Genomic DNA, 12,244 nt, shown 5'->3' on the forward strand with positions numbered 1-12,244 from the left:
AGAGAGAACAGAAAAACTCAAATAAGATTCATAGATAATATGATCATAAATCCACAATTCATCGGATCTCGAAAAACACATCGCAAAAGAAGATTAAATCGGATAGATCTCCATGAAGATCATGGAGAACTTTGTATTGAAGATCCAAGAGAGAGAAGAAACCATCTAGCTACTAGCTATGGACCCGAAGGTCTATGGTGAACTACTCACGCATCATCGGAGAGGTCATGGTGTTGATGAAGAAGCCCTCCGTATCCGAATCCCCCCTTCGGCAGGGCACCAGAACGTGCCCCACATGGTATCTTGCGGAGACAGAAGCTTGCGGCGGCAGAAAAGTATTTTCATGGATCTGCTGATTTTTCTGGGATTTTAGGGAATATATAGGCGAAAGACCTAGGGAAAGGAGGCCCAGGGAGCCCACAAGCCTGGGAGGCACGGCCCCTCGCCGCGGCTAGGGGGCTTGTGGGGTCCCTGGTGACCCTCTGCCTTGGTTCTCAAGTCTCCCGATCGTCTTCTGTTTCGGAAAAAATCTTTTCAGAAGTTTTATTCCGTTTGGACTTCGTTTAAAATCCTCCTCTGAAAAGGGTCAAAAACACGGAAAAAACAGGAACTGACACTTGGCATCGAGTTAATAAGTTAGTCCCAAAAAAGATATAAAAGGCATACAAAACATCCAAAGTTTGACAAGATAATAGCATGAAACCATCAAAAATTATAGATATGTTGGAGACATATCAGACCACCATAGGTCTTTGCTGGGGGGTTGGTCTGGTTTGTGTGAGGCGCCACATAGGAGGCCTCGGGGTATATCTTGGCGGCAGAGAGCTATTCAGGACCCACACCCGGCGCTTTGGAAACGCTGAACCAGATGAGGAGCCAGAATCGCGAGAGTGCTTCTTCGTGGCTTCATAGTCGGTATGACCAGTCTCGACACTGATCGCCTTGTTGACAAGAGCTTGGAAACTTGTACCTTCATGAAGGCGCAGGTCACGACGAAGTTCAGGGCTTAGACCCTTGTGGAATCTTGCTTATTTCTTGGCATCAGTTGACACCTCTTCAGTTGCGTAGCGAGCGAGATTACCGAACTCGCGGCTATAAGCATCCACGGTCAACTTTCCCTGAGTGAAGGCACATAATTCCTCTCTCTTACGGTCCATTAGACCCTCTGGAATGTGGTGCAGACGAAAAGCTGCACTGAAATCTGCCCATGTGGCTGCTGGTCCGGCAGGACGCATATCTTCAAAATTCTCCCACCACAGATTTGTGGGGCCTTCCAGAAAGTACGCAGCGAAGGTAACCTTGTCAGCCTCAGAAACATTGGCAAAGCGTATCTTGCGCGATATACTGCACAACAAGTCATCAACATCGAGAGGATCGATGGAGTGATGGAACTTCGGGGGATTTAGCTTCACAAAGTCATTAAGGGACACTGCATCATTTCGTGGGTGACGAGCCGTATTTTGCTTAATATGTTCTAGCAGACGGTTGGTCTCTCGCTTGTTTCTTTCTGCCTCGAGCATAACCTCCGCCAAAGAAGGCGGGTGGGGCAGTTCCTCCTGTGCTGCCTGACTACCTTCTCCCTGCTCATGGCTAGGGGCACGGTTGTGCCTGGTAAACACCATCCTCGCAAACAAACTCACAGCTTAGACTAGATCAACATCAACACTAACTATGGATTAAGAATGCACTGAACACATGGAATGCGGAAATGAACATCCGAACAACATGGTAACAAGCAAACTGCTATATATACACCATGGTTCATACACACCATTACATAGTTCAATACAACCTCAACTGAAGAGCAAACTACTGAAAAGATGATACTACTCATCAGAGGCTTTCCAAGCTTCCTATACAATATTTATCTATGCCTCCGGAACTCATCTCACGACATAGTCATACTCCACAAGACATACAGGACTGTGGAAATATAACTACTACAACACTACCCTTCCACTCACGGGCTCAGGCATCCGCATAAAACATCTCGTATAGATTGCCTCCATGGCCCGGGAGCTGAACCTATGGATCAGGAAATACTCTAGCCTGAGACCCCTGGGAACCGTAGGGACATGGGTGTGGCCTTGGTCCCCTGACTGGTGGCCGTAGAGGTCCCCGAAAAGGGGTGACACCTCCTATAGCAGGCCAGTCAACATGAGCTGGAAGATGAGTCCTAACGGGGTTCAACATCTCCATATCCCCATAAACTGTCTGAACTATAGGTGCCAGCTGTGTCAAGTCTGTCCACAAACGGGCACGAGTAGCATAAAGCTCCATACGAAGGGCACGAGCATCTCGGTCTCTATTCTTTAACATCTGAGTGGTAATCTGCAGCAGCGGATCCTCCAAAGAAGAATCAAAGTAGACTCCACTGAGATATCCTTCTTCTCCTGGATGAGAAGCGGGAACATAACAGAACTCTAAATTCAGCAGTAGTGCATGTCTGGCTCTCATGATGGTCAACATTGAATAGGCGGCATCTTGTACCGCCATGTCAATGGTAACCCCTAATCCATAAGACCAATGGATTAACTCTTCGGCTCCAGGGTAATCTGGAAATACCCTAACAGTGCACATGTACTGACTCTGGTTGAAATCCCGGTACTGCTCCTCCACTGTATACTCTGGGTACGAGCGGTAACTGGCTACTGACATCATCCTGACCAGCATGGCCGTGTGACCCTGTACATCAATGCACCTAGTCAGACGTACCACCCGATGAAAAGGACGGGCAGGCATCTGAAATAGAGAATAATGCAAAGGCATTAGAGTTCTGGAAATTAAATTGGGCAGCATAATGGCTGTAAATGCTCAAAAACAGTTTTGAGACAACCCACAAAAGATAGGATAGCATAACCACTCAACTATCAAGTTCAATTCCATGGTCATCAAATACTTCTTTTTCTTTTCTTTGGAACAAAAGAAAACTTAGATTAACTCTCGAACCTTTTTCCTACAATCTACCGATTAGTAACACGCGATCCTGAGAGATAGATTAGTAACCTAGTTCTTAATCCCCGTAGAAAAGATGAGGATGACCAGAATAGAATCATATGAGAAGAGAAGCAAGAAACTTACGTTCCCTTCCGCAAACAATTCCCTTATATATAACTAAAGCATTTCTAGAATCAACTTCGGCCAGTTTGGCTTGGTAATCCTATAGTCAGTCAGGCTCTGATACCAACGCTGTCGGGACCCCGATCCTAAGCCATAGGAATACAGCCTGTAAAACACCACATCCCTTTGCGATCTCACGCACGGTTAACCCCACGGCTGCCACCTTACCTTAGCCGGGACCGTTTGCGCCTTTTGACTCACGTATGCAATTGTGTCGCTAGCATTCCAATGTCAAGAATCCGGGTCGACGTAACTAGTCATAAACTCAAGTGGCTCAACTGTACAGAGACATGCATACATAACCCAACAAAGTAGGTGTTGGTCATCAGCGAGTGTAGACGAGTCGTAGCAAGCTACAAGGACTCCATTACACCGCGTGACGTTTCCCCACAGGGACAGACACAACAACTAAGAAGGATACATGCCGGTCAACCAATGTGTCCGAAGCAGTAGCAAACTACCAAGGCTTGTTGGAAACACAAAGGGGCATTTCTGTGTATAGAGAGTTACTAAGGGCATACGACTAGGTGTCGAATCCCATACATATCACAGTGCATCACACGTACGCATGATATATTCGATATGCATAGATACAATAGTTGCATCACAACATAACCATACAACATCACAACATTTGTTTAGAAGACTCGAAAGAGTCTTGCATAATAAGTTCATACAGGTAGGGGTCACATGACCCGACACTCAAGTCATACAAACCAAGTGGAAGCATTAAAGCTGTCTGAGTATAGACAGTTGAAAGGAAAATGCATAAAGCCTGACTATCAACATATCCGTTCTGAAAGGGGCCAGGTCGTAGCTGGGACACCAACTACTCGTCATCATCGAGGTCTATTTAGAACCCACCTGTTGGCTCGTGGGTATCTTCTTCAACATTTATTAAACAAACATGACTACAAAAGTACTCATCAAGACTTTAGAACGGATCTATCTACTCATGCACATGTATCAATAAAGGGGGTTGTGGGGTTTGATGCAGCAAGCCAGCTTTGACTCTTGGCTAGACTAAACTACAATTTTAAATAGGTATAAACAACTTTGATAAGTCGTACACGAGTCCACTACCACCACAACAATACACTATCATGGATTCCTTTCCATCTCCCTACGGAAATGCCATACATGATACTCACACTTATCTTGATACTGTTATGAGTAGCCATTAAAGTTATCTATGAACAACATATGTCTCCAAGTAGTCCATATCCGCGGACGCGGCTATCCGAATAGATCATAACCCTGCAAGGGTGTACTTCTTCACACACGCTTTCTCCACTTATCGCCATGTGCACGTCATGCACCTCGACAACCTTCAAGCAGAAGCCCAGCGAGGGAGTCGACCACGACCGTTAATCATGCTAATACCTAGTCCAGGCTTATCGCCTATTTGAGAGTGAACCTGCACGGAAGTCCGACCGAAGTTTCCGCCACGGCCCCAAACGATGTGCGCAGGGTTCCCAAGCCCAGCATCCGGGTGCCAGTTGGTACACCGTGCCACTGCCTACCGCATCATAGCCCACCTCTAAGGTCAGCACTATGCACGGCCTCCAGCATGACTATAAACACCAGAAACTACTTGCAACTCGTGGACCGAGTACTAGGCGATTAATAAGTCGAGCGGGGTCATATTTCAGGGCCCATCATGTGGTAGTAACTAGTCTTGAATTACATACACGGAACTCAGTTCCTAAGGACGGTTCAAATGAAACAACCCGCCATGTACTCCTACATAGCCTTTCATTGGTACCTTTACCAAATCAGGTTCCACACTTATTCTTTGTCACTAGAACACATTCATCCATTCCTGTTCATCACCCAGATGAAACAGACCTTCCACAACTCTAGGCATAGCAAGCATAGCAGGATAAGACACATCATGGCTCAAGCAACTACCAGGTATGCTAGGTTGCAAGCTTTGGCTATTTACTGTGACAATGACAGGTCATGCAAAGGAATAGGTTCAGCTAGTGAAGTAATGCATTTGAAATATTTTGTCCTAATGCAATAAGTGGGAGCAGGAGCAGGAACATGGGCTTATATCGGGATGATCAAAAGGGTGTTTGCCTTGTTGCTCAGCAGAAGGATTAAATCCGTCAGTCGGATATTCGGACGTATCCAGAAGGGCAAAGCCTACCGAAATAATAACGACAATCAATATCATTCATATGCAACAATATGATGCATGATCATGGCATAAATCGAAATGTAGCATGGTTTAAGGTGACTAACAGAACCTTAGTATGAATCAGATTTGAATTCAAAATTCAAATATTATTTGAAATAATATATTTATCAAATTCATTTAATTGATTTGACTTGATGCTGTTTCATAACTTTGTTTGTCATGCATGAAAATAGCACTATTGTGTTCATTGATTTTTTTGATCATTTTACATATATTATTTGTCAAATTTGGAGTTATATTTAATTTTTTGGGAATTTCCAAAGTTCTGAAATTATTTTGGAATTATTTTAAAACAGAAATAGCATTACTGCATCAGCAGGTCAATCTGGCCGTTGAAAGTCAAACCTGACAAGTGGGACCCACTAGTCAGTGACTCTGGTTAGTTTTTAATTAAACTTTAAGTTAAATAGCTAATTAACAGTGGCTAGCCCACATGTCAGTGACTGGTTTGCAATTAATATTTTCTTTAATTCTGTTTTGGTTAGTTTTATTTAACCAAGGGCTAGCCCCACCTGTCATAGGCTCACGGGGGTTGAACCCACCGGCTATGAGGTCGATCTCGTGGGCGGTGAGCCTCCGGCAGCACTAGGGACGGAGGATCTCGTCGGGCTCCGGTGAAATCGAGGCCTAGAGCTCCGGATCAAGGGGAAAAAGAGGGGGAAAGGCACCCTAAGCTCACGAGGGTTGCAGAGGCGTCGAGACCGGGCTCAGAGATGGCCTAGAGAGGAAGAACGACGGCGGCGAACTTCGGTGATCCGAGGAAGAAGACGACGGTGTTGAGGCGATGCAGGGCTCGGGGGCTCGTTTCCTTTGGCGGGGACGACATGCTCGACGAGGCGGAGAGCATGGCGTGCTCGGGGAGGCTTGTGGTGGCTGGAAGCGACGGCTAGCTTGAGCTCGAGCTCGGCTCTAATGGCGGCCGAGAGAGAGGCGAGCAGGAGAGCGAATGGGGAGAGGGAGAGGAATGAAATGGGCTCGGGAGGCTTATCACTTTGCGGCCAGCACAACGGAGAGGCCAGGCAGGCACTCAGGTGCGTGGCCGCGCGGGAGGAAGCGGCGGCCACCTCCTGCTGCTGACCGGTGAGGGGAAGACGACTGGAGCAACTGGGCTGGGCTAAGCTTTTTCTATTTTTCTTTCTTTTCTGATTTCTGTTAAATCATTTCTGACATTGCTTTGATTTTATTTTGGCTCCAAACTATTCCCATAAATAGTGAAAATAGTTGCGGGTGGTATTTGAATTATTTCCAAGCCCATATAAATAATTCAACATTTTATGATATTCTAAAATATTTAAAATCACATATTTGGGTGATTTCAGTAGCTTTTATGATTTAAATAAAATGCCAAATGTATTTTAAAAATAAGTTCCACCCATGAAATATTGTTTACAATATTTATCACAAAGGGTGGGCTTTTATGAAGGCCATTTTGGGTTCATTGATTTATCACAAGATTTGAATTGGTTGAATATGGAAGTTCTAGGGTTTTTCTCGTGGATTTCTATTTTCATATTTAATGCAAGAATAAAACATGAGCACATTCTTGCTAACATCAAAAGGAAACTAGGGATGTGACATGTGTTGAGCCTTTTTGCATCCTCTTTGTATCTGTGTTGGCTCTTGTGAGAGATTAATGTCCCATTGTGAGGGCGTGATGTGCTTTGCGCACCTCACAATCCTATAAATGTGTATACATGAGGAATACCACTTAGTTTTGATATTTCAAATTTATCTATTCTCTATGTGGTATGTCTTACTCATGAGAAATTCAAATTCTAAATGGTCCATTAATTATCTCTTGTTGGTTTTAATTTGCCACTTGTTAATAATGTTGGGTTATCACATTATGGGGGAGTAATATGCTATGTGGGTATGACAAGCCTAGAAAATGTGTATATTTGAGATATTGCCACTTAGTGTTGATTGTAAATTATCTTGTTCCTGGGTGGCATGTTATCTCTACAAGTGTCATTTTCTTGTGTTTTTGGAGTAAACATGATGTTGGATATATTTTCATTCTACCAATAGAAATTATTTCCAAATATTCTTGTCCTTTGACAATTGGTATTCCCTTCATGTGGTAGAAATTGCTAATCATCTTTACATCGGATTTTGTGTATTGTTTGTCTTCCTTGCCTTTTGTGGATCTATTTGAACATGTCTAGTGTTCTTATCGATATAGTGAAAGTGATGATTCCATCTTGTGCATTTTGTATTCAAATGCAAATTCTATATAATGCACATATTTTTGGGGAGCTATACTATTATCTTTAGAACACTCTCTTTATGTGTATATCATAACATCTTTTGATCCCCATCAAGTGCGTGTTGATGGGAGGCAAGTATTGCTCTTTATGATGCTTTGTGCCATCATGAAAATTTGTCGAGGGTTTGGTTTGTTTGGAACCTTGCTCTATTTTGGGAACTAGATACCTTGTGTTTGCTTTCCTTTCAATTGGCATCTTGTTGCCTTTTATTTGGATTGTATCAATGGATATCATTCCATGATGTATCTTTTAATTGATATCCTTCAAGTGATAATTTTCCAGTTGGTATTTTATTTTCACTTGATACATTGCCTTTTGGTGTCTTATCAACTATGTGTTGATGTGAGTCTTGAAAGCCTTGAGCATACATATTTACATTTTTTCTTTTGCATGCTTTCTTCCTTTGACCCGATATATAAGGGAAACTCCATCTTGTCATAAATTGACTAAAGTGTGCATGAAATTCAATTTCATATCTATATGCACATATTTATGTGGAGTTTGTCCTATGTATTGTTGGTTTTCTGACTCTTTGGTCCCAATGAGTTTGGGCACCGTTTTGTTTGTTTTGTTGTTCGAGGAACAATTGGAGATGCATTGGATGCTCGACTCACCTACAAGGAAGTTGTTGACACCATGTGCTTATTGGAGCCAACTCAGGATGATCAACAGACAACTATATACTACATCAATCCAATGTTGTCTCGGTAACAAGTATCTACTTCATGCATACATTTCTTACAAAGGCCCGAACCTGCCTTTTCTTGGCTGAGCGGTACTACCGTGGTTAGCCACGGTACTGCCGCTGGAGAGGTGTTACTGATGCACTCGTGCACTAGCAGCACCGACACGGTACTACCGCATCCACCACGAGAGTATTTTTCTTCTGCGGCTGGACGAACAGTACTACAACCTAGCCAACGGTTGTAAAATTTTACAACCGCTGGCCAGGCGGTACTACCGACATGACGTGCGGTACTACCGCACCATCGGGACCGCGAGGGGTTATACTCTCCTCTTGTGGTTCTGTCTCTCTCTCCAGGTTGCATCATGGCATGAATCTCTTGATTCGTTCTTGTGGTACTTGTTTCCTTTCTCAAAGCATCCGAACGATGATGTCTTATTTCTAGTTGGGATGTCTTTAATATTCGTATGTTGGAAGTTCATATTGTACAATTAGAAAATATTAGGCCATGTGCTATGCTTCCAAGCAAAGATCTTATTGATATATTTATGACTCCCTTTTGTATATCTTGTTTGTTCCTTCTTGTAACCATTTCGTGTGTACATCCTTATTTGTGGATATATATCATCATGATTGTCTTCTACCTAGAATCTTTTACACATGAGATAAGTTACACCTCTAATTGATATCCTCTTTTCCTTCATGTCCACCGTTGCATTTCCTTTTTCAGTTTTTGGTAGCTTCGTGAAAGGATTTGTCTTGAGTGTGTATCTTATATTCTTGCATCTTGATGCACTCTTTGGTGGTGAAGATTATTTTTCATCATGCTTGTCTTGATGAGTGTTTTGCCATTTCGATTGGTATCGCTCCTCTTGACAAGGTTATTATTTCCTATCTTCACCATGGGTTGTCACAAGCATTGGTTCTTATCTTGTTTATTAGTAAGCTTGTGAACCCATTTTCTAGTGTGTGTGTGGGAATGATATGTCTTGCACTTTGTTTCTCATTTCATCAAGACTATGTTGATGAGTAATGCTCATCCTTATCTTAGTCTTCTCAAGTGCTTTGCCATGAATCACACACATCAATTTGGTTGAGCCTATCCTTAAGTTGCCTCTTTTACATGATGCTCAACCATATGTTTTGTGCAAGTGACATGCTTATTGTCTCATCTATCTTCTTGCACTCGTTCTGTGTTTTTATTAATTTTAAGGTAGAAAGGATCCTATTTGGTGTACTTTTATCAAATATAAAAATTCTTATTAGTGCACAAATCATGGGGAGCTTCTCTCTTTTTGATAAAACAATAGATTTATCTTAATATATTTTATTCATGTCGTTCGAAGGATCATGTGATTTTTTGTTCCATCTCGTATCTTTTGATTGCTTCCTTCTATTTTTGTATGTCTTTGTGGCATACGATCCTTCTTTTTGCAATCTTTGGGTCCTCGATATAGTTTTTTTTCCTCCAGCTTCTTATCATTGTTTATGTATATTTGTTTGCACTCTATTGTTGAGAAGTACACACTTTTTGAAGGACCACCTACTATATTGGCTTTCTAAACTTTTTGTCCATTTTGGCAATCAATGCCAATGGGGGAGAAGTTTACAGAGTTTAGTTTGGTGATGCATAGAGGGTTTTTTCTTTTATTGCTTAAGCATTTACATCTTGTACGCATGCATTATAGCTTTGTATGTGTGCGCTTGGTTATGCTTATTTCCTTATATAAACTCTCTTGTAGTGATTGTCATCAATTACCAAAATGGGGGAGACTATTAGAGCATATTTCTCCAGATGTGGTTTTGATAATTGATGAAAATCCCTATGGACTAATGATTGCCTTAAGTTATATTCGAAGGTTGTGTCCATGGGCACTTCTTGAAGTCCATCTATTGGTGTCAAGGAGTTTATATGATGACCAAGGTGGTATTCAAGGTATAATCCAAAGATTGGTCATAAAGACACAAGGTTGATCAAGACTAAGCAAATAGTAAATCAATATGATCAACACACAAAGTGTATAAGATGTACCGATAGGGATCAAGTGATCCCATGGTATGGTAAGCATTGTCCATAACGCTTTTTGTTTACTAACCCATGGTCCTCGTGAGAGTTCTATGTGGGGTTAGGTGTGTCTCCATGGGTTTGCGTAAAGAGGAAGATCTCATTCAACCTATGAACGATGACATCAAGTGGTGATCGTCATCAATATTGCGGTGTGCAAGTTCAAGTGGAGCATCACGAAGATATCATGCTTGAAGCTTGCCGTTCATTGTGGTGGCAATGGACTTGTGAAGATGTGCTGAAGAGTGGCTCACCCATAGTGAGTATCGGGGAGCAATCAACTAGTCTTCATCAAACCAAGGCAATCAAGAAAGGTGGTCCATCTTGAGGAAGCCAAGATCATCATCATCTACCTCAATAGGACTAGGTGTAAGGTATAGGTTTGCCCTTGATAGGTTTTCTATTTTAGGATAGATAGTCCTACTGTCAAGGGGGCTCTCAAGTGAGTAGCTTGATCGTATCGTTCGTTGAGAGCTCAAACCATTTGCGTCCTTGTATCATACTTCGTGGTTCTTGTTTGGTGTTTCTCTTTGTTAGTTTTAGAGCTTATGGTCATCTTCATGACAAGCTCGAATTCATCGAAAATGGAGTCCATATGCATCTCCTATGATGTTTTCGATGTTGGGAGTTTTTACCGGTCTTACTCGAGGAAGGGTTCTCACCATTTTATTATAGGACTTTTCTCACTTGCTTTTTATTGACATTTCTATCAAGATTGTGTTAGCCCATGTCGTTAGCTTTCTAACAAACTTGGTTTCATTGAATTCGAAGTCCGTATGCTAAAGTTAAGGCAGTTTCTGTGGCGAGCGGTAGTACCGCTTGTGCCGAGCGGTAGTACCGCTCCGTCGGACTTTATTTCTGCATCCTTTTTTCCTCGGCATGGCTAGTGAACCTACCGAGCGGTAGTGCCGCTCCCACGAGCGGTAATACCGCTCCGTCGGACTTTATTTGCGCATCCTTCTTGCCTTAGCATGGCTGGTGAACCTACTGAGTGGTAGTACCGCTTTGTGCGGGCTGTGAAGCATAACGGTTGTATTTTTCCCCACCTATAAAAGGGGGTCTTCTTACCCATTGAACCTTATCTGTTAAGCTCGACTTAGCCCCCCATTGCTGACTTTCTTCGATCCTGCTTACTCTCAATCCCTCCAATGATTCTTGCTAGTTCTTGAGGGAAAAGAGAGAGGAGATATAGATCCACATTTCCACCAATCACTTTCTCCTCTAAGTGAGGGGAACCCCTTGGGTCTAGATCTTGGAGTTCTTCGTGTTCTTCTTTGTTCTTCCTCTCATTTTCCACCCTAGCATTAGTTGCTTTGGTGGGATTTGGGAGAGAAGGGCTAGGGCACTCCGTGTGCCCTTGCCATTGCATTTGGTGTATAGGTTTGAGTTATCCACGGTGATTGATAACCCACAAGTATAGGGGATCGCAACAGATTTCGAGCGTAGAGTATTCAACCCAAATTTATTGATTTGGATCAAGGGGAAGCCAAAGAATATTCTCAAGTATTAGCAGCTGAGTTGTCAATTCAACCACACCTGAAAGATTTAGTATCTGCAGCAAAGTATCAGTAGCAAAGTAGGGTGATAGGAGCAGTAGCAACTGTAACCAGTAGCAGCAAAGTAACAGCAGTAGTAACAGTAGCACCAGTGACAGCAGTTGCAGCAAAGTAAAGTAGCAAGGACCAGTAGGAAAAACTCGTAGGCATTGGATCGGTGATGGATGATTATGCCGGATGTTATTCATCATGCAACAGTTATAACACAGAGAGATATGTAACTAGGTCCAGTTCGTCAATGTAATGTAGGCATGTATTCCGTATGTAGTCATACGTGCTTAGGGAAAAGAACTTGCATAACATCTATTCTCCATCCCTCCCGTGGCAGCGGGGTCCTAATGGAAACTA

The sequence above is a fragment of the Hordeum vulgare genome, chromosome 1H, assembly GCF_904849725.1.
Source record: "Hordeum vulgare subsp. vulgare chromosome 1H, MorexV3_pseudomolecules_assembly, whole genome shotgun sequence".
Lineage (NCBI taxonomy): Eukaryota > Viridiplantae > Streptophyta > Magnoliopsida > Poales > Poaceae > Hordeum > Hordeum vulgare.